We start from the raw sequence: 21,987 nt of genomic DNA, 5'->3' as shown, positions 1-21,987 counted from the left end.
ATTTGTTTTCAGTCATACCACACAGTATAGGACTGGAAATGTTTGAAGCGTGTTTACATAGATATGGAAATATGCACACAGTGAAGCGTAGATTGATTGTAGAACTTATGGAAATGGTACTATTAAACAATTATATTATATTTGAAGGTGAGTACTACAAACAAATTACAGGTGTAGCTATGGGTGCCAGATGTGCACCCATATATGCTAATTTGGTTTTAGCACAATGGGAAACGCAATCCATTTTTTCCTCTGATTATATGTCCAAAATAGCACTTTATTTATGCTTTTTGGATGATATATTCATTTTTGGAAGGGAACTAGAGAAGAAATACAGGAATTTGTTGATTTTATGGGTACAACGACCACATTTCTCAAATTTACTAGTAAGATTCATGACAAAAGGTGTGATTACCTTGACATATTACTATATGAGGACCATGATAGTCTTCAGTTAAGTATTTTCCATAAGAAGACGTATTCCAACAACTCGTTCTTACATTATGATAGTTGCTACCCTTATTTTCAAAAGAAGAATATAGTAAAGGGACAGATGGTGAGATTATCTAGACTTGTTAGTGATGACAAAGTATTCCAGGACGAAATTGGGAAATTAATAAATATGTTTAGTGACTGGGGATATCCCCTGGACATATTGATTAAATTAAGAAATGAAGTGATGGAAAAAGGGAAAATTATTTATAAACCTATACTTAAAAGTGGATTGAGTGTTGAAACACCAAATATTGAAAAGGAAAAGAAGAAGGATGCCTTAGTACTCCCCTTTAATGAAACAACAGCAAAGATTATTACTAATGTACAGGAAACATGGCTTAGTGTTTTTTAAGGATAAGAGTGAACTCACTGATATTATTGGCTGTATCCTTGGGATAACTTATAGTAGAGGCATGAATTTGAAGGAACTAATGGAGGTGGATATCAATACCAACATTAATAAAATGTCTAAAATGAGTAAATGTGGTACATGTAGCACATGCAAATTTATAAATGATGGGCCTTATGTTGCAGTCCAAAATTACAGAAGAACTATTAGATGCCCTGGATATTGTAATTGCAACACTAAGATGGTTGTGTATATTGCTACATGTATAAGTTGTCCAACTTACTACTTTGGGAAAACTATCAGAAAACGTAGACTACGGATATTGGAACATGTAAGGGATATTAAAAACGAGAAATCAGTGATTTCATTATACCTTCATAGCCAGAAGTGTATTAATTTAAAAAAAAATCCTATTTTTTTGTGATTGACAGAGTTCCTAACAATACAAAAGGAGGTGATGAAAAGACCTTATTGGAAGCAAAAGAGTGCCTGTGGCAACTAAGATTGGATGCTTCCAATTCACCAGGAATTAAAGAGCATATTTCTATTTCTAGTATACTAAAGTACAAATCACAGTGTATTTAATGAATTTCATAAGGGGCCATTATTTTATACATTTTTATAGAAATTTATTAATTATTTATTACAAGTTTCATATTATTACATGCTATGTAAATATGGTTATTTAAATATTAGTGTTCAATATTTATATTTATACATTTAATATTGCTACAGGTTATTTAATCCACTTCTTTTTACTTAGGCATTTACATACATAATTGACTTATGCTTCTCACTGGTGTTAATGAAAGGGCGCTGTGTGTGTTTACTATTTACGAAAGCTTTTTTTAATTAAAATGTACTCTGATGATGCCCAGTATGGAGACTGGGTGAAAGCGCTTAGTACTAATCATTTTATTGTTTTTATTTTGTTCAATAAATGAGACCTTTCACGTAACTGGCCGGCTCTTTGTTTTGCTAGTTGTATATCTCCCAACTTCTTTGCTCAGCAGTTCTGGACAAAGCCAAAATAATGAGGGGATGGAGGGCATAGATCCAAACTCAAAGACAAATTTTAAACCGCACTCTTTCTCAGTTAAACTTTTTAGTAGAACAACAGGTTTTTTATAAACATGCATTTTTTTGAACAGTAAGACGTATGAAAACTCTAACAAATGGTATTGTTTGACTGTTATCCTCATTAGTGTACCAGAAAATCAAAAATTTGCCAGTGATAAGGCAAAAATATCGTCTAAAGTAAGGGTGATAATCATCATTAGATTGCTGTTTCAGTAACCTAAACTATATGGGACATATCCTGTCAAGGATCAGAAAATTGGCGTGCTTCCAAAGCTGCTGTTTAGCTTCACCATGCCTGAGCCACTGTAGAGCTCGAAGAGGGTGGTATAAAGACAGTGGTTAGGGCGCTAGACTCTCAGAATGTTCTTGTTTATGAAGAATGTTTACTGCTGTAGTTATGAAAGATTGACAGTTGGCTAGTACTTTTTCAAAGTTGGGCAGATAAGTACATCATTGCGAGACTACCTTCTACTTTTACCATTTTTTCTGAGAGGAAGTTTAACTTCTCTATTAGAATTTGTTGCTGGGACTTAGGGCTAGTGTTTTGGGGGTTGTCACTAAGCAATTTACCTTAGACATTGCCTTTTTTTAGTTAGGAGGGAAGACTACATAAGTCTCCAGTACCTGTTTGTTGGACACTTTATTCAGTGGAGAGATTATCCTGGGTCCCCACTCTTTGGAAATGTACTCTCAGGTCTCTACTGGAGGCTTCTATCTTGAATTGAGTGTCTCCTCTGCATTGGCTGTCACTGATTGAGTCTGCTGTGGCCATACCGGGTTCCTCAGACCTCTCTTCAGTTTGCCTTGGTCCCCTGGTACTGCTGCATAAGAAGCAGGCAAATTCTCTCTGACTGTTTGGTTGTCCTCTTTGGGCAAGGGAGAACCACTCTGTTGGCATCAGAGAAGGGAATGGACATTGTTCCTTTGTAGGGCCACTGTGATTTCCATGGAGAAGACTATTCTTCAGGGCACTGTTTTTCTTTATCATCTCCCAAAAAAAGGAAAAATTAGGCATTTTTTCACCTGTGTCCATTCAGCTAGGGCTGACAAGGAGGACTGGCTCGAATTTTAAGATTTATTTAACCCTTTTCAGTCATTACATTTTGAGTCTTTCCTTCATTTAAAAAGGAAACAATATCCCTCTCTTTCACATTCTGATTCTCTGTCCGATGGACAGACATTAGACTTGGACTGTGTTTCTCAAGTTTCTACTCCTCAGAATGGGGGATTTGACTCCGGAGAACATTTTTTCTTCAGATTCCCCACTTGAAGAGTTTTTCCAATACCATTGCCATAATGAAAGAGTTTTTTTTTCAGTGAGAATAAAAAGAAAATGATATCATTTGTTACAGGTGGAGTTCCTTCAACTTGCAGCTGTTCCTCCTGTTTTGCTAGCCTTAGAGGATGCTTTCGTTGCAGCCAGTAGTTTGTCTGACAGTCAGCCACCTGGCTGCAGAAAATCTGATAAATTATGTAATGTTCCCCAGACCTGCAAATTTACTTTTTCAAACAGTGGGTCAGACCCTACAGTAATTTCTTTGACAAAACCATCTTCTGCCAAACACCTTATGCAGCTAACCCTATTCCATCTGATAAGGTTTAGGAATAATGTTCATATGTCTTCCATTTTAGCCTTCCGAATAATGAATTGTCATGCTTATAAGTCTAAATGTCTGCTGGCTTCTTATAATACAAGAAGGTTCATTGCTGGCTTCTTTTGATAATACACGTAAGTTAATTGTTGACCCTCTTTCTTTCGGAGATTAAGGACTCTCTGAATTATATAATATCTTTTGTCTCTCAGGTAAGTAACCACTCACTAAAATGTTCATATGACACTGCCGATGCTGTTTCTAGAGCATTTGCCACTTGGTCAGTGATGAGAAGATTTGCCTGGCTGCATTCTCATAATTTACCAGTGGATGTGAAAGCTGGGCTCCTGAATGCCTCCCTGGATAAAGAGAGTTTGGCTCTTCCTCTACTGAGGTCCTCAGAAGATTTGATGAAAGGGGAAAGTTAATTCATGGGGTTACCTAAGCTTGCATACCTAAATTCAATGGAAACTTTCCTTCCAGTTCAGGATCATTATAGGAAACAGGTTAAGCAATATCAGCAGAGTACAGGAGGACAGTCTTTCAGAAAACAATAGCAGGGAGGTTCAAAAAAGAAAGAAGAATTGCGCTAAAACCAAGAACAATCTAAAAAATTTGACTGTCATTCATTTGCTCACCCAGTATTCCTGACACTGTACTTTGTGGGGAATTTTTAAAGTCTGACAACTCATTACACTTTGGGAACATATGCTCCCAGGTAGTTCTTTCTTCCTATTTACACCTCCAACATTTGCCATCTACCTGAGGAAAAATACTTTGGAGTCTACTTGGGATATAAAAGTATCTCTTCCAGCAAATATCCTAAATCTTCTATAGTTTGTTGCATAATTGGGAGACATACAAATGTCCTTCCCTTGTTTTTTTTTTTTAATTAAGTATCTAATGTCTCTTCCCAGTCTTGTCTCACCTCTTCTGATTGATTCCTGTAGTTATTGTGCAAGATTTTATATGTCCTACTAATTATCCCTTTTTTAACAGCAGCTTCTGTACTAGATTCAACTAGTGCAGGTCTTTCATTTAGGAGTCCCCTACCCTTTTTCTTTGTCTGTACTCTTGATATCATTCCCTGATGAGGAAAGGCAATCTGTAGCATGTATTGCAAAAGTCCTCTTGGCCTCTTCCCATTGTATTACCTTTCTCTGTCTCACTGTTTATTTGCTCCCAATACATTGATTCCTTTACCAGCTTCCTCCAGTAAATTCCAGCCCCTCTTGCCTATTCTCTGTACCCCTAATTGCAGTTAGCCCTATCAGCAGAATCTCCTTTCTGCTTTCCCATGTTGGCTTAGTTCTTAGTATACTTTGTACTTCTTTATGATAATAATATTCTGTATGACTGTTATTCTCCTTAAGGATCTGCATCCAAAATTCCACTCCGTCCTTATTTCTTGAATTACTCCCTGCTTCATCATCATCCCTTTCCATGCTGATTTGTAGCTTTCTGCTTGTGTTATGTATAAGAGCCTTAACTGTGTAGCTGTAAAATATCCCTTCAAATCAGGTAATCCTAAACCTCAGGTAATCCTAAACCTCCTTCTACTGGAAGGATCAGCTTATCTCACTTGACTCTTGCCCTTTTCCCTTACCCGCTAAAATTCTTCAAATCTATATTAATTCATATTCACAACTTCTTCTCTGGTTGATAAAAAAATACTTCTAACCTGTGTATAAAAGTAAAGCGACTAAAATCATTTTTCTACTTGTATCTTCCTATCCATATCCATAGGCAAGAGCCTACAGTTTCTCAGTTTTTGTGATATCTTTTGTTTAGTCTTTTCCCACATATCCTTAGCTGCAATAACAGAATCCTTTTTAACCCATACTTCTAAATACTTCATTTTAATATGTCCCCATCAATATGAGTATTGCTAAACCAATTCATGTGTGGATATAGAATGTTCTACAAAACTGAGATGTCCCTTTTCTGGTTCTATCAGGTAAAAATATCATCTGCAAATAAAGCAAACTTTTATTTGATTGTCATGCCAGTTATATCATTGAATTTCTGAGTCCCTTATTTTCTTTGACAATGGTTCTAAATGTAACGCAAATAACAAAGGGGAAGAGGACGTGCTTGCCTCGTTCCACTGTTCAGAAACAACTTATCAGAGAAGAACCCTCCCACTTTGACTTTTGCTTCCAATCCCTCATATGTCTTCCTAATGAACCATATTACTGGATCAGTAAATACAAGTGCTTCCATTGTCCTACTCATAAAATCCTAGCTTACTCTATTGAATGCTTTTTATGCATCAAGACCCAACAGCAGCAGCATTTTCTTACATTCTGCTTCTCTCTGGATTGTCATTGTTCTGTTAATGTTGTCAAATGTTTACCTCGCCTCCACAAAACCACATTGATCATTATCTATCAATTTTGTCAGCACTTTTGACTCTCTTTAGCCATTATAGACATAAACACTTTATGGTCATAGTTTAAAACTGAAATGGACTTATATGAATCTGGATCTGATGGGTCTTTACTGTCTTTAGGTATTACAGACATCACAGCTTTTTAAAAGGTGTTAGTGCTTCCCTTCTTTTTAAAATAATATTAAACAAATCCTTCCAGATCTTTATCACTTTCTTCCCTCCTAATTCCCAAACTTCAAAAAGAATACCATCTATTCCAGGATACTTTATGGTCATGCATTACCATTTTATTTCATCTCCTCTCTTGCTGACTTAACTGTTGAGCATCATCTACTAACAACCTTGGCATATTTAAGTCTACCATAAATATTTCTATTTGTGTTTTTTCTCGATTTCCCCACTTCTATACTTTATACAAATTTTCATAAAATTTCCCAAACATCTGTAGTAAAGCTACAGGATCTCTGGTTAATTTTCTTGTTATAGGCTACCCAGCTTTGACAACACTTTCTATTTTATGTTGCCAAAGTCATTGTGCCAAAAGTTTTTGTGATCTGGAGTTATCATCAAAAAACAGTTGCTTCACAGTAGTCTTTCTAAACTTCTACATATTATACAGGTACTCTCTTATTTTCTCTCTAACAGTCTTCAGTTGCGCCTTTTCTTGTTTTGTGAGATTCCAGTTATTCTGTAATTCTTTAACCTTTGTCAGCCCTTCTAAATAGTACTTGTTAGTTCGTAAACATATCTCTTTTTCTTTTATTTCTACCCTGTTTTAAAATTCACTTTCATTTTATCCCACTCACTAGCTATAACCTGTGGAGCATTGTCTATAATAGCTCCTGAATAATTTCTACTACCCATTCTATAAATTCCCCTCTTTTTAAAAGGAGGTTGGGAAGTGTCTGTGTCACATCTATACTTCATTGCTGTGCATTTTTATCTTAGTAGTTATTGATGCATGATTTGAAAAAGTTAGTGGACATGTGCCAAAGTTCTCAATTAAATGCACATGTTCTTGTGAAGTTTAATTTCTGTCTACTTCACAACACCAGCACCAAAATATTGTGCAAAATACCACAAAACCAGATGATTCAAAAAACATTTATTCAAAATAATCTTTCTCCTAGCTCCTCAGCTCACATGCCTTTTCAGAGTACAAAATTACCAAGAAACACAGCACCTAATATACTAACCCTAATTAGTACATTATTAGATATATTAATTAAACAATTATATAATTAAATAAAAATCTTCCAGTTACATTCTACATTAACACATTTAGAGATCAGTGTATCATATTTCTGTATAAAAACTGAATCCTTCTATAACAATTTATTTTTCACATTTAAATTATCAGATTGTCCAACATAAACATGATCTAAAACTGTGACTTGTAACCCTTCATCATCCACGTGATGATGAGCTTTAAAGTGCATTACAACAGGGCTGCCAACTCTAGCCTTCCTTATGTCCCTCAGATGTTCCTGTAATCTTACTTTAAAAGCCCTTTTGTTTTCGCCTATATAAAATTTAGTACATGGGCATTTCAGGGCATATAGTATTCCTTCTGTATCTCAAATATAATTGCCCTGTATTTTATATTTTTTCCATTAATCTTATTAAAACCTCTCACAACATGCTTGCAAGTACAGCATTTACCACAAGGCATAGTACCTGTATTATTTATAGTAAAAAACCTTCCATGTACCAACATATCCCTGAATACTTTATCTAGCACATTATAAAAATCCTTATGTTTCACTAAGAAACCCTAGTAATATTTTACCAGGTTCACTACTTCCATACTAAAAGAGCTATATGTAGCCATCAATCAACTAAATGGCCCTACTTAGTACAAATTTTAGACTTATTTTCTCCTTTGTTTATTTTAAAACTGTCTGTACTTCTTAACAAACTTATCCTATTATAGCCTCCTCTTATAAACATTTCTATTGCAAAATGTAATTCTTCACTAAAATCTGCGTCATTATTACATAATTGATGCAACCTCAAGAACTCTTCATATGGTAGGGTTGACAACGTATGTGGAGGATGGCAACTAAATCCATGTAAGTATTAAGTACCATCCTCAAATTTCCTATAAATTCTAGTATGTATGCCTTCACCAGTATTGCCTTCCAACATGACGTCCAAAAAAAAAAGATATTTTCTGACCTGCTTTTAGGCCATTAAAACACAAATTAAATCTATTATTCTGTAAAAATTTCATAAAATCGGGCACAAATTCCTGTCCTCCCTGAAATACAAATATTAAATTATCTATATAACTAAAGTACTTGATAACATATTTTTGAAAAAAATCTGCAGTATATATGCCCATTTTTAGGAAGGCCCAAAAATAAATTGGTCTCCATGGCAGTGCCCTGCATCTGTTGATACAACCTCCCATTAAACTCAGAAAAATTACCTTAACAAAAATAGACGAGTTCTATAGCATAATTTGATACTGGGCTCTCACCACAAAAAAAAAAAAAAAAATGAGAGATCCTCAAGTCCAAAATAAAATGTCAGTTTCACTACTGAGGACAATAAGTATTTATGTTAAAAAAGCCCATTTTTATTTGTAAATTACATGCAGATATAATTGGACATCCTGGAGGATTAAATGGATCTTTATGTACCTTCGGAAGGCAAAAAAAAATAAGCTATCATACAATTCTCAGCCCATTTTCTCATTTTTGCACATAGGGCTGGGGTGTCACTTTAACAGTGACAATCATCTTGAGCCAAGGTTTAGCCATGCCACTGTAGTTCATCAGTACCACTCGCATACACACTTACTCCTAGGGCCAATTTAGTGTGTCCAGTCCAACTGCTGCATGTCTTTGGAGTGTGGGAGGAAACCGGAGCACCCAGAGGAAACTGACCCAACCACATGAAGGACGTGCAGACTCCACACAGAAGGCACCCCGGCCGCACCCGGTCGCATACAGTTTTCAGAATGAAACTTCTTTTCAACATCATCTTTTGAAAAATATCAAAGTCTGTAACCCTTGTTCAACAGTTCCTTAGGCTTGATTGGTGAAGTTATATACTTACACATTTCTGTTCCTCTGTAAACCTTATCATTATATAAATCTTAATATTTAGAGTTAGAAGTTGTATAATTTCTATCTAGCCTAGCCCAGTTATTGTACATTAGGAATAATAAGTAAATTCTTTCTGAATTCCAAATACTGAGTTCAGGTCTTCCATACCAAATGTTTTCATAAATCTCTTCAGAAATATGCCTTCTCTTCTTATATTTTCTGTTGTAAGCCTCCAGATGCACCTCATTGTTGTAAATCAAATTGCTGTCCCCACTTATAAGTAATATTCCTTGCTGAAAGCTAATAATTTCTCCCCAGTTTTTTAATCTTTATAATAGCAGTTTTAGGTTGAATATAAATACATGCCAACATAATCTTCTTCCCTTGCCAGTTGCCCCGTAGTACCACAAAGCTGCCATTATGGTCTTTGTTCCCCTTTTCTATCACTATTGGAACTCTTCTAGCAATTAGTACTTATCTTTTCCTTTGTCCCTGAAATTCTGCTGAATATCCATCCTGAAATCACTTCTTTGTCAAATTCACATGCTCAGTTCTTTCTAAATGTGTCTACTGTTTCATTGCTGTTTGCACTTTGCATTTCTTAATATAATTAAATATTCTTTCCTTTTTGCTTACACCTGTGAAACCATCTACATTCCAATATAATATAGAAAGAATGGCTGTTATAAGAAGTTATTCCCACCTGTTATATATGACAGTTTTTCTAAATGTCTGTTTCCAGCTTTTGTAGAATGCACCCACTAATGTGTGGCAGGTTAATCCTTTATACAGATTTTTTCTAATAAACATTGGAACCTACGTCACATTTTTCATGATGTTTTTGTTTTAATGAAAACCTCAAACAAAAAACTAACCACACTTCCTGAACACCCCATAACCTGTTAACTCAGTACAAGCACATAAAACTATGTACATCTTCAAGTAATGAAGTTTACCTGTCCTAATAGGAGCATAGACAGCTGAAAACACAGACAATCATTAACATAAAATTGAGGTTACCCATACTAAGATGCATGTTATTGCCTGTGCTTCTACTTACACTACTTGGTGTTTGTTCTCTTTTTATCTTTATTCTCCTCACAGATGTGAAAACAGATTGCATGCTTTCATAAAACATTAACTTTTAGCCTTAAAGAAACCAATATGCTGGCTTCTTATTGCCCTGTTAGCTGCTTGTCTCCATGGAAACGTAAGAGGAAAAATGTTGTCCTCAGCTGCAGGCTTCTAAAGACAAGCTGAAACATTTATTGCTAAAGGAAAACTTTCATTATATTCAGTGTTCTCTTATTTACATGTTTCATCTTAAAACTTGGTGTTAGATTAAGCCAAGGGTCTTAATCCAGACATTTAGCTATGCAAAAGTAAAAGCAAACATATAAACTCTACATATATTATGATCTGTGCAATTTTGCACTCCATCCCCCACTTCAAGCAACCCAATATTTCAGCCTATTAACTTAAACATACTTTTGTGTAGCCTTTTTTTTCTCTTGTTACATTGTAATGCCCACATTTCTTAATACTAAAAAAGAAGAGAAAATGCATATGTTTACTTTAGTATTTTTATCAAATAAGAACAACTGAAATGTTTTACTGTAAAACATGCAATTTATATTGTGTAAAATTTCATAGATATACTGTTAAAGAACAGAAATTGTTTTACTTATGTTTTTCCTTCTTCTTCCCCTCCTTTCAGTATCCTTCCAAACATTAATGACATGAAGTGAGGCAAATACATTTCAGTTCCCCACAAGTTTAACAAAGTCAACACAAATTTACTTTCTACTTTTTCTTGTACAGCCATATTTCACAAATATGATTGATGCTTTGCAGTCTAACATTTATTCACTAATTTTCAAGTTGCTGGTCTTCTTCCTGTGCTATCTCCATCTCCCATCTGTAGATTCTGGTTCAATTCCAAGTTGCGCCTGATTCTTCTAGTCAACTTATGTCCCTTTCTCTTTCTCTCAAGCATTTTCCTTTGGAACAGTGGAAAAGGTTTCACTGGCAGTCTCCTGATGTGCTTTATCATCAGAAGAATGAGAAGGAGAGTCCACTTCTGCTTGATGGCTCACTTTTTGTTTGGCATACTTTTGCATTTCCTCCATAGTCTGTTATGCATCAAAAATAGCTTTGATCTTCTAAGTAAAAATATTCTGAAGACAGCTGAATACAGCAGCTTGAATTTCACACTTGCTTGTTGTCATTCCCTGATTGTTGGAATAAATGTGTTTCTTTTTTGCCTGGTGTACAGTGAATAATCATTTTCCGCAAACACTGTACTGTCTCCAGCTTTTAATACTTTGCCCTTCTGCCACAGGTATGTTGGGAATAACTCTTTCTGCTGGTAAGTTTGCATCTTTACTAATACAGGTCTTGTCTGCTTTCTCGTGGCCAGATTTGGAGCATATGCATGGTGTGCCCTTTCAGTTAACAGTTCCTGCTGTGGAATGCCAGCCCAGATGCTTATTTGTGCCTTCATAAGATTAATGCAGTCTGTTCCTTCTAGTTTCTCTGGTACAGCAGAAAATCTCAGATTTTCCCTATGTGCTTCTGTCCTCTGTCTACCATTTTTGAAACATCTCTTCTTGAATAGTCTAGTATTCACCAAACCTTTTCCTCATTTTGATGTCTGATTTTTGCAACTTGACACCATAAAAACCAACTGCCAATCATTAGCGGACTGGAGTTCCACTGTGGCTACCCCTAATCGGGACAAGCCGAAAGACAAACAACAACAACATCAGCTCATCTGAATATTTCTTTAAAGCCTTTTCTATTTGTTCTAGCCTTTTTCTTATTTGAGTTGATATACTGCATCAGTGTTTTGTTAGTTTTAATCAGCTCTGAGCACATTTGACTTATTTTTAATCCTAGTTTGCTAGAAGCCAGATACTGCACCAAAGCTGGAGCTTGAACTGCTTTTTGCTGAACAGCTACAGGATTCTTCCCAGTCATTGTTTTCTCCTCACCTTATCTAGTTGATTTTCTTTGAGGCTGTCTTAGTATCTTCTTTGCTGGCATCCAATAGCCAGTAAATGAATTTAGTAAAAGTTCAAGGCTCTTGTCTTTTGTTTTTTTTTTTTCACACTGGGAGAACTAAAGTTAAGCTGTTGATCAGTGCGTGGTCATCTTGGAAAGTGTTCTAGATGAAGCCAGTGTTGATGGGTGTATTGATACTGATGCTGGAGATCAGCCCTTCACAGTTGTGCTCAGTGTTGATGGTAAACCCCATAGTGCTAGCCTTCTAGTAGTCAGTGCTGAAGCGTCATCCCTGAATATGAGGTCAACAATAGTATAGTTTTATCATTGCAGAAAGTTTTGCATGCGCCTCCCTTTGCATCTGTCCCAGCCCTGATATTAGGTCCTGCTGTACTTACTTACACTCCTTCCTTCAAACCAGTGGCAATCCATATTGTCAAATGATTGGATGGATGGTCCTAAAGCCTTGTGAAGTGTCTCTTAGTGGCATCTAGACATCACCTGTTTCCTCATCCTCCTTGAAATGATCACTTCAGAAACCACAAAACACATGAAATAGAAGCATGTTAATTTCTGCTGAGTCTCTAACCTCAAATGATAACAGAGGTCAAAGGTTCCATCTCTTTTACCTTCTCCCAGGTTGACTCCAAATTTTGGGGGTATAGAGATGATGAGACAGGGAGAGATTTATCCCACTGATCCATTATCCTCTCCACAGACAACTCTAAGAGGCATTTTGGCTCCCCTGTCAACTTTCTGGATGGTTCCATAACAGATAGGAGTTAAACTAGCTACGACTCTGACATGGGACAATCCTGATATTGTGGCTTCTCTCCTATGGAAACTGGATAGGATCCCTCGTCCTCTTGTAGACTATAATTGCTGGTCAAAGACCCTAAAGTCTGACTTGATTGTGGCAGCAGCTGCTCTTTAAAAAGACTTATACCCCAGAGCCCCACTGTCCACCCCCACCCCCAATAAGGCATCATTAGCTATGATGGCCATCAACAGGTTCAGGAATTCACATCTTTCAACTTTTTACTGAGGGCCATATGATTAGTTTCAGCAACAGCTGTCAGATGAGATGCTGCAGTTGCTTAACTATTTTGTACACAGGAATTTTAAACAAAAGAGTATATCACAGTTGGCAAGCATATTATCTGTTTTGAACCAGCTCGAGTAAGGGTATGGACCAAGTTGCAAGTACCAGTATTAACTCGGCTCTGGTTTAATAGACTTTGCCAAAGACTCTAAGATGACCTTTTAAACTCATCCTTTGATGATTTTGAACTCTTTTTGACTTAGTATATGCACAAACCTGGAGAACCTGGATCTGAAAAGGAAAACCACATTTTTAACAGCATCAAGTTTGCTTTAGGGGAAGCCAATAATGGTGTAATTAAAGGTCTGGAAAGAATCAGCAGATGTTCTTCATCTCACATTGCTGCAGTCCTTACACTTGGGTAGTCCGCTATCCACGGTCGGCCCGAATATCAAAGTATAAGGCTGACGTCGGTCAGGGTGCATTTAACTGACGTCAGGACGTCAGGGTACAAATGCGCATGACCGGCGTCATATCCTCAGTCTTTTTTGCCGCATGGTCCGATGCAGAAGCAGCATTGCAAGTGCCGGTTGGCGTTCTGAGATTTTTCGATTTAGAAGTTTCAGACCGAGTTCAAAGTTGGCTAAGTACCCCGTTGGGGAATATTTTTGTTTTTTCTTGCCTCAGTCATTTACCGGATGTCAGAAAAAGTTAATAATTGCGTTTCTTGTGGGAAACAGATACCGCATAGAGATTATCATACTTTGTGTATTCCTTGCTTAGGGCCTGAGCACGACGTTGTTGGCTGTCGCTCTTGTGCTAGATTTAACAAACGCACTATAAAGAGAAGGTTGGATTGTGCTAGGTTAGTCTTTGGGAAGCGGTGCAATTATAAAATGCCGTCGGATGCTCCGACGCCCTCTTCCTCGAAGAAGCGCAAGGACAAGACAGTTAAGCCTAGGCTAGAAGAACCGTCTGTAACGGACGCCGGTTCTTTAGAGGTGTCGGTGGAGCCTGTGGCTCCACCGGAGATTTCTTTGTGTTCCCAGAGTGAGACTTTATTGTTGCATGATGTGGCCTCTCAGGAGGCAAGTCAGGCTGAGGGGGCTTCTCAGGTTACTATACTCCCCTCCCTTCCTAAGGTGGCTAGGCCCTCTCCTTCTGTTACTAAGGCTTCTCCCAGGGGCAGGCCAGGTTTAGCTTCAGTTGGTGTTACCCCTAGCTCTTTCGGTACTATGCCCGAAAAGCATGTGCTTAAAATGGCAGAAGATTTGATTACTTTGATCAGGGGTTCTATGCCCCCTCCTGCTAAAAGACCTAGGGTGGAGCCTGAGCTGGGGGGTTTAGAGCAGGCTTCAGATGTTTCAGAGTCTTCGGCTGAAGACTTGCAGGAGTACTCTCCTTATTCTGATTCTGATGTGGATGATTCTACTCCTTCTGCTACTCCTCCTGAGGATTTTTCTTTTTCAGAAACTCTTCATTCCATGATGGAGCATTTTAAGTGGGAAGGTCAGGACTTCTCTGATTCCAGGAAAAGGCTTAGGGAATTTCTGTTTTTACCCCAGCATAGGCCTTTGGCTATACCTCCTGTTTTGGATGTAGTGGAAGATGTTTTTACAGAGGCTTCTCTTAATCCTGATTCTTCGCCTCCTGCTCCTGTTAAGCCGGATAGGTATTACAGGGTGCCTGACGTTCACAGGTATCTTTTTAAGAGTCCTAGGGCAGACCCAGAAACTGTTAGTCAGGGGCCTAAAGGTGTTAAGGCTTCTGTTGTTAAGAATCCGGTTCCTACAGATAAGGAGGCTAGGGCCTTGGATAGATGGGGAAAGAAAGTTTATACTTCTTCCACTCTTGCTATAAGGGCTCTGAATTGCCAGTTTCACATGTTGAAATACCAAAACTATCTCCTTTCACAATTGAAGTCTAAGATTGATGCTCTGGCAGTTGGTATTGATTGTAAAGAGTTGCAAGATTTAGTCCATGTTTCTGAACAGGTGGGTAAGCATTCTTTGCAATGTGGTTTTGATGCTGTACAGGCCTCGTCTAGGGTGGCTGCCACTGGGACTGTTCTTCGCAGGCACGCCTGGCTGAGGGATCAGAATTTGTCTGAACATGTTAAAACAAGGATTTTAGATGCTCCTTTACAATCTGACGTGTTGTTTGGGCCTCCTGTTGAGACAGTCTTAAAGAAAATGGAAGACAAGGCTAAGTCTATGCAGACTGTTAAAGTTTTTTTGCAAGTCCAGCCTCCAAAGTTTAGTAGAAATTGGCCTACTAAGGGGTGGACGTATCCTTCTTATGATTCCCAGTCTAGGGGTAGATCTAGACGTGGTAAGGGCAGAGCTCAGGGCTCTTTCAGGCCTAGAACAGGGAGTTCTCCTGCACAGGCTTCAGGTGAGGGCAGGGGTCAGTCCTTTCGTAAACAGACCCAATGACCTACCTTTTCAGCTGCCAGAGCCTGCTCGTCTGGCAGCACCTTTGGGAGGAAGGTTGGCACTCTTCAAAGAAAATTGGAGTTTAATTACCCAGGACAGATGGATATTGGATATCATACACCACGGCTACAGGTTTTATTTCCATACCTTGCCTCCTTTCAAAGGCATGCCTGACGTTCCTCCTCAACAAAGACTAGAGGCTCACAAACAGGTTTCTCTGTTGCTCCAACTAGGGGCCATACAGCCGGCCCCTCTACCAGAAGTGGGCCTAGGATTTTATTCTCGCCTGTTCCTAGTACCAAAGAAGGGGAACACGTGGAGACCAATTTTGGATTTATCTATCCTCAACACTTATCTGGACATTCCCAAGTTCAAACTGTTGACGTTGCAGCAGCTTTTACCTCTGCTGGGCAAAGATCATTGGATGGTAACTTTAGATCTCAAGGAGGCTTACCTTCATGTTCCTATCAGACTCAGTTGCAGAAAGTATCTGCGTTTTCGAGCTGGGACTTCTCACTATCAGTTCTCTGCATTGCCCTTTGGCTTATCCACTGCGCCCAGAGTGTTCACGAAAGTTCTGGCTCCAGTGATAGCTTTCTTCAGACTAAAAGGAATACAGATCTATCCTTATTTGGACGACTGCCTAATTCTGGCTCAAGGAAGGGAAGAGCTTCTTCGTCATTTGGAATATGTGATAGCAGTGCTAAGATGCCTAGGGTATTCTGTGAACGAAATAAAGTCCAGTCTAGTACCCTCTCAAGACATGTGCTTTCTGGGTGTGAGACTGAATACAGCAGCCCAGATGGCCTTTTTAACCCCGGACAAACAAAAGAGTCTATCCCTTTACTTCCATCAACTATCTCATCAGTCCGGGCTGACTGCAAGGACAGTCCTTCAAGCCTTAGGGTTCATGGCATCTTGTATTCTGGTGCTTCCCAATGCCAAACTGCATATGAGGAAGCTACAATGGCATCTCAAAAATGTATGGACACAGCACTGCCAGGATCTGGACACTGTCATTCAAATAATACCTTGCATTCAGAAGGAATTTTTGTGGTGGGCTCAGGAATGTCACCTAAACAAGGGACTCTCTGTGACCCGGCCAGAGGCAAGTCAGATTTTAACGACAGATGCCTCAGACAAAGCTTGGGAGCTCATCTGAATGGAAAATGGATACAAAACAAGTGGCCTGTCAGACTACAACATCTACATATCAACATGAAGGAGATGTTAGCAGTCCAGTTTGCATTAATAGCTTTCAAGGAATTCCTTCTTCCAGGACAGGTGTTGATTCTAACAGACAACACAACTGTCATGTGGTACATCAACAAGCAAGGGGGAACGCATTCTTATCCTCTATGCAGGCAAACAATGATTTTGTGGGAGACTGCTCTCAGTTTACAGCTCAATCTTCAGGCAAGGTTTCTGCCAGGAGCACAGAACTCCTTAGCAGATGTGTTGAGCAGACAATTATGGATCCCCACGAGTGGAAATTGGATCCTCATGTATTTCAGAAATTGACAGTGTCATGGGGAACTCCAGACATAGATCTGTTCGCTTCTCCGCTAAACCATCAGCTGCCAAAGTTTTGCACAAAAAGGTTTCATCCCACAGCTTGGAAAGTGGATGCTCTTTCTTTCAATTGGAGCAATCTTCATGTGTATGCCTTTCCACCTCTGCCTCTCCTCCCAAAGGTACTTCTGAAGGTCGGACAGGACAAGCCAAGGATGATTTTAATAGCTCCAGATTGGCCTCGACAGCACTGGTACCCATTACTGAGAAGTCTAGTATGGAAGCCTCCATGGCCTTTGCCTTCGATTCCACACCTGTTGTCACAGGAGGACAGCCATTTGCTCAATGTCAAACTTCACTCTCTTCACCTAACAGCCTGGCATATTCTGTTTTGAACCACAGAGGGTCTCAACTTCCACAACAAGTTTTGAATGTGATTTTGGAAGCTAGAAGGCCTAGTACAAGGAAAGTGTACGCAGATAAATGGAAGAGATTTTTATTTTGGAGTGCAGCAAAGGATTTTGATGTTTCTGAGCCTAATTTAAGTGTGGCTCTTCAATATCTTACTGAGTTACTGGACAAAGGTTTGTCCTTCTCTTCTATTAAAGTTCATGCTGCAGCAATTTCAGCTCACTATGATTGCGACCCGCCATTGTTTTCTCATCCTTTGTTCAAGCAATTTCTTAGAGGGGCAAAGAATATAAGACCCCCACGAAGAGCTCCTACTCCTGCTTGGGATCTCAATTTTGTGTTGGAGAAACTCACTCTGCAACCTTTTGAGCCTGCAGCTACTGCTGAGTTGAAATATTTATCATGGAAGACTGCTTTTTTATTGGCCATTACCTCTGCAAGAAGGGTTTCTGAATTGCAGGCCCTTATGGCAGTTGAGTCTTTCTTGATTTTCCATAAGGATAGGGTATCATTACGTACTAATCCTTCCTTTATGCCTAAGGTGGTTTCTAGTGTGGCTTTAAACCAGACTATTCATTTGCCTACTTTTTATGCAAATCCCCAAAATAAGGGGGAAAAGATTTTGCACACTTTGGATGTACACAGGCAGTTGCGTTATTATTTGGACAGCACTAAAGGGTTCAGGCAGTCTCAGCAGTTGTTTGTTTCTTTTGCTTTGAGTTCTCAGGGCAAGCCTGTGTCAAAACAAACTATTTCTAAGTGGATTGGGTTTTGCATTGCTTTCTGTTACTCCCATCATGGCAAGGAGGTTCCAGCTGGGATTAGGCCTCATTCCACTAGGGCTACTGCCACTTCCACAGCTTTTTTGAGGGGAGTGGCAACCAAGGATATTTTGGAAGCAGCTACTTGGAGTTCTGTGCATACCTTCTCTAGGCATTATCACCTGCCACTTTACTCTAAGTCCAGGGCTGGTTTTGCCACTGCGGTTTTGCAGGGCATTTTGGCAGCTCCTGCTTCCTTATAGTTAGCCATCCTCCCTTATCTCTGCTTTGGGATTCTACCCAAGTGTAAGGACTGCAGCAATGTGAGATGAAGAACATAGTACAGTTTTGTACCTACCATAAATGTAGATGTTCGAAGATCCACATTGCTGCAGTCCAATTTACCCTCCCTCCTTCCCCTCTGTTCTTGGAGGTGGTTGTGTGGGTTGGGTTGTACATTTTGTGTGTATGGTATATATTGTACATATAGTTAGTGCATGGGTGGTTGGTTATTTGTTTGCTGTCTTTTGATTTTGACCTTTCTTTTTAAGGTCTTCTGACATCTGGGGCAAGAAAAGACTGAGGATATGACGCCGGTCATGCGCATTTGTACCCTGACGTCCTGACGTCAGTTAAATGCGCCCTGACCGACGTCAGCCTTATACTTTGATATTCGGGCCGACCGTGGATAGCGGACTACCCAAGTGTAAGGACTGCAGCAATGTGGATCTTCGAACATCTACATTTATGGTAGGTACAAAACTGTACTTTTTATGGCAGCTTTCGGAAAGGTTGCCCGCCCAGAGGACAGTGTAATGACTACCAGAAGAAAGACTTGGTCCCTCTTCAAGGGGACAGCAGTTCAATCCTTGAGTTTTTGTTTGACTTTTACACTCTGGAGACAGTGTGTGGGGGGGCATGCTGTTCTGTCCCTTCAGCTGCCCATGTTGCTAGTTGTCACACAAGAGAGATGGATGTAGACAGTGATTGCAAGAGGATATGCAGTCCCATTTCACACCCCTCCCCAGTCTCATTCTCTTCACTTACCTGATGTCCCACCCCATCAGCAGAGTGAAATGAGAAGAGATGTCTCAAAACAGCATTTATATCACATCATCAAAATTTCGAAATATCGAATCTGTTATGGTCGACACAATATCATTGATATTTTGAAACTTTCAACATAAAAAAAGAAAACAACTAAACAGTGCAAGCCCCCTTGCACCACACCCCCACTACTTAAATATACCAACTCTGAGATTGCAGTACATTGCAGTAAATGGAAATCTTCCCCTACGGAGATTTCCGTTAAAACGTTCAGTGTCTTTCACTTTCGCTGATATGGTGCCGACCATATCAGCTTTAATATTTTCAGTCTTTGACGAAGCGATGTAGACCTTTAAAACATTTAGAAAAAGGAGCCATGCAGTATATCTCACCAGATCAGAAAGGGTTAGGTTACTGCTCCATGTTCTTTATTGTTGCAAAGAAAAGAGAGGATCTCAAAACCACTGTCTAGCTGAGCTATCTAAACCATTTCATTCCTAAAGATAACTTTTGGATAGCAAATGTTCAGTCCAGTCTTTCGTGTTTGTCAGAAGGACAGTGGATTTGCTGTTTGGACCTCCAAGATGCCTACTTGCACATAAACGTAGCACAAAAGACCAGAAAACATCAGTACTTCCAGGAGGGTACCAGTCATTACCAGTTCAGAACTTAACCATTTGTTCTCACCTTAGGCATCAGGGTGTTCACTAAATACACATCCATTGCTGCAGCAAATCAAAGTTGCCAAAGAGTGAAGGAGTTTCCCTACATTGATGACTGTCCCTTGCTTACACCCTCATTTGAATAGTCTGACCTCAGTGTGGGAGTCCCTAATCACACTGTTTCATTCCTTGGGACTAAGAATAAACCTTGCAAAACAACAGCTGGAGTGATTTTGCCGGAATGCATTCACAGGCTGCAGTCTAGACATAGCTGCATGCAGAACCTCCTTTTCCATGGACAAAGGTCTTCTTCTTCTTCTTCAGAAACTAGTTTACCAAATACCTTAGTTGCAGTTTGTCCCAGTCCTGCTTTGCCAGATGGGTTTGAGACTGCTGGCAGTGATTCGTTCTTTGTTATCCTTTGCAAGATTTTGCATTAGAGTACTTCATTTGACTGTTATGTTTTGGATTCCATGACTATACACACAAAAGATTCCAAAGCTTGCAAAGGCCATCTAAAGTGGTAGTTGCACACCCCAGATCTTACTCTTGGCAACGCTTTTCTGATCCTTGCCTGTCAGCAGTGATACCTTTATTCTGTGATGGGGGTGGGCATTTTCAGAGGCAAGCTATCTAAAGTGTACAGTCACAATCAGTGGCCAGTATGCATATTAACACTAAATATGAGTCAATCCTTCTCATACACCAAGGTTTCCAGGACTTATTACCCCAAGGTGCAATAGCCATCCACATTAACAACTTGGTATTCATTTGATATATCAGCATATAGGGGGAAGCTGCTGCTACTACCACTTGGTTAAGAGGCATTGAGGGTACAAAAGCCACATTCTAGGAGAAGCCAGCTTTCCTAGTGGACAGGCTCAGATGTTGCCTTCTGATGCCACAGAAGTCATCTCAGAGTCCATCTGTAGAGTGGAAGCAGTTTTTTTGTTGGGAGAAGCTTTGTGTGACCTCTGCCTCCCTAACCAGTGCCAAGTGCAGCAATTTGTTTTCCATTAATCCTCCATCTGAGGAATGTCTCATGGATACTGTCATCCAGAAATGGCCCCCTGGACTCCTCTAATTTTCTTTCCATTTCCTCTGATTGTGATGTTTTTTCAGAAAGCCAAACCACACAAGTCCAGAATAATTTTCATAGCCTCGTTTTTACCTTGACAAATTTGGTTTCCTTTACCAAGGCCTCATTTGTTGGAGAAGCCTTACTGCCTCCAGCCCTTCAGGTCCCTACTGTCCCCTCCCTCTGGTACGTCTCACCTGGAATTTCTACTCCCTATGATGATCACTTAGTTTTTCCAGTTACAGTAATGACATGAGTCCTTATCAACCTTTGTATGGTACTCTAGGGTCTCCTTTCAGCACACAAGCCCAACATTAACAAAACTTAAAAAAGCGGGTAGACTTAGCTTCTTTCCATTTGGGCTTTCTCAAAGGGCCTATATTCTTATACTGCTCATATGCAGTTAGTATTGGACTACATGTCTCTATGTTTGATACACAGACCTCAACTATTCTTTTGTTAAAGTGCACTTTGTTCCATCAAGGCTCAGATTGTCTAAATTTAGTATATCTGAAATTGTGTTCCACAAAGACAGACTTTCCATGTGCATAGACTCTACTTTCATGGCAGTGGTAGGTGTTGAATATAACTTGCATCAAACATTTCACCTTCTAGTTTTGTCCTCTGTTATTTGAATAGATGACATTTATTTCACTGAATGGATATTCATGGACAGGTCAAGTTCTGTGCTGATATATCAATGCCACCAAGGAAGTACTGTCAGTTGATCATTAATTTTGGTGGTGTTAAAGTGTCTGTAGCCAGGTGTCTGACTGTATTTTATTTTATTAAATGTATAATAAACCTTTGTACTCTGAATGTATGGTACATTGCTATAGAGTTGTGTCTGTCTTCTAAGCTTTTTTTTCTGGAATGTAGCCTTTGATAGTATTTCTACCTTAGCTGTGTGGTCTTCACTGAATACCTTTGCAAGACACTATAAGCTGTATGTGGTCTCTAGATCCATGTTTTCCTTTGGTGCCACCAGAAACAGAGGCGTGTTTCTGTGAGGGAGACCAACCAGGATGATGAGCTTTGGGACTCTGTTCTGTAGTTAACCAGAATGGACCTCCTT

At 39.2% G+C, this 21,987-nt stretch overlaps 1 protein-coding gene across 1 annotated transcript in view; it reads left to right on the top strand.

Annotated features, from left to right (window-relative positions):
- Window positions 1-21,987, top strand: part of CCDC30 (coiled-coil domain containing 30) — a 2,524,512-nt gene that overhangs the window by 2,117,667 nt on the left and 384,858 nt on the right. The gene's annotated exons all lie outside the window — the stretch shown is intronic.

The sequence above is a fragment of the Protopterus annectens genome, chromosome 2.part0 (genome assembly GCF_019279795.1).
Source record: "Protopterus annectens isolate FY-2018-M chromosome 2.part0, PAN1.0, whole genome shotgun sequence".
NCBI classification, from domain to species: Eukaryota; Metazoa; Chordata; order Ceratodontiformes; family Protopteridae; genus Protopterus; species Protopterus annectens.
Note: the sequence above shows the minus strand (reverse complement) of the source record. Positions and strands in the feature narration are given on the sequence as shown.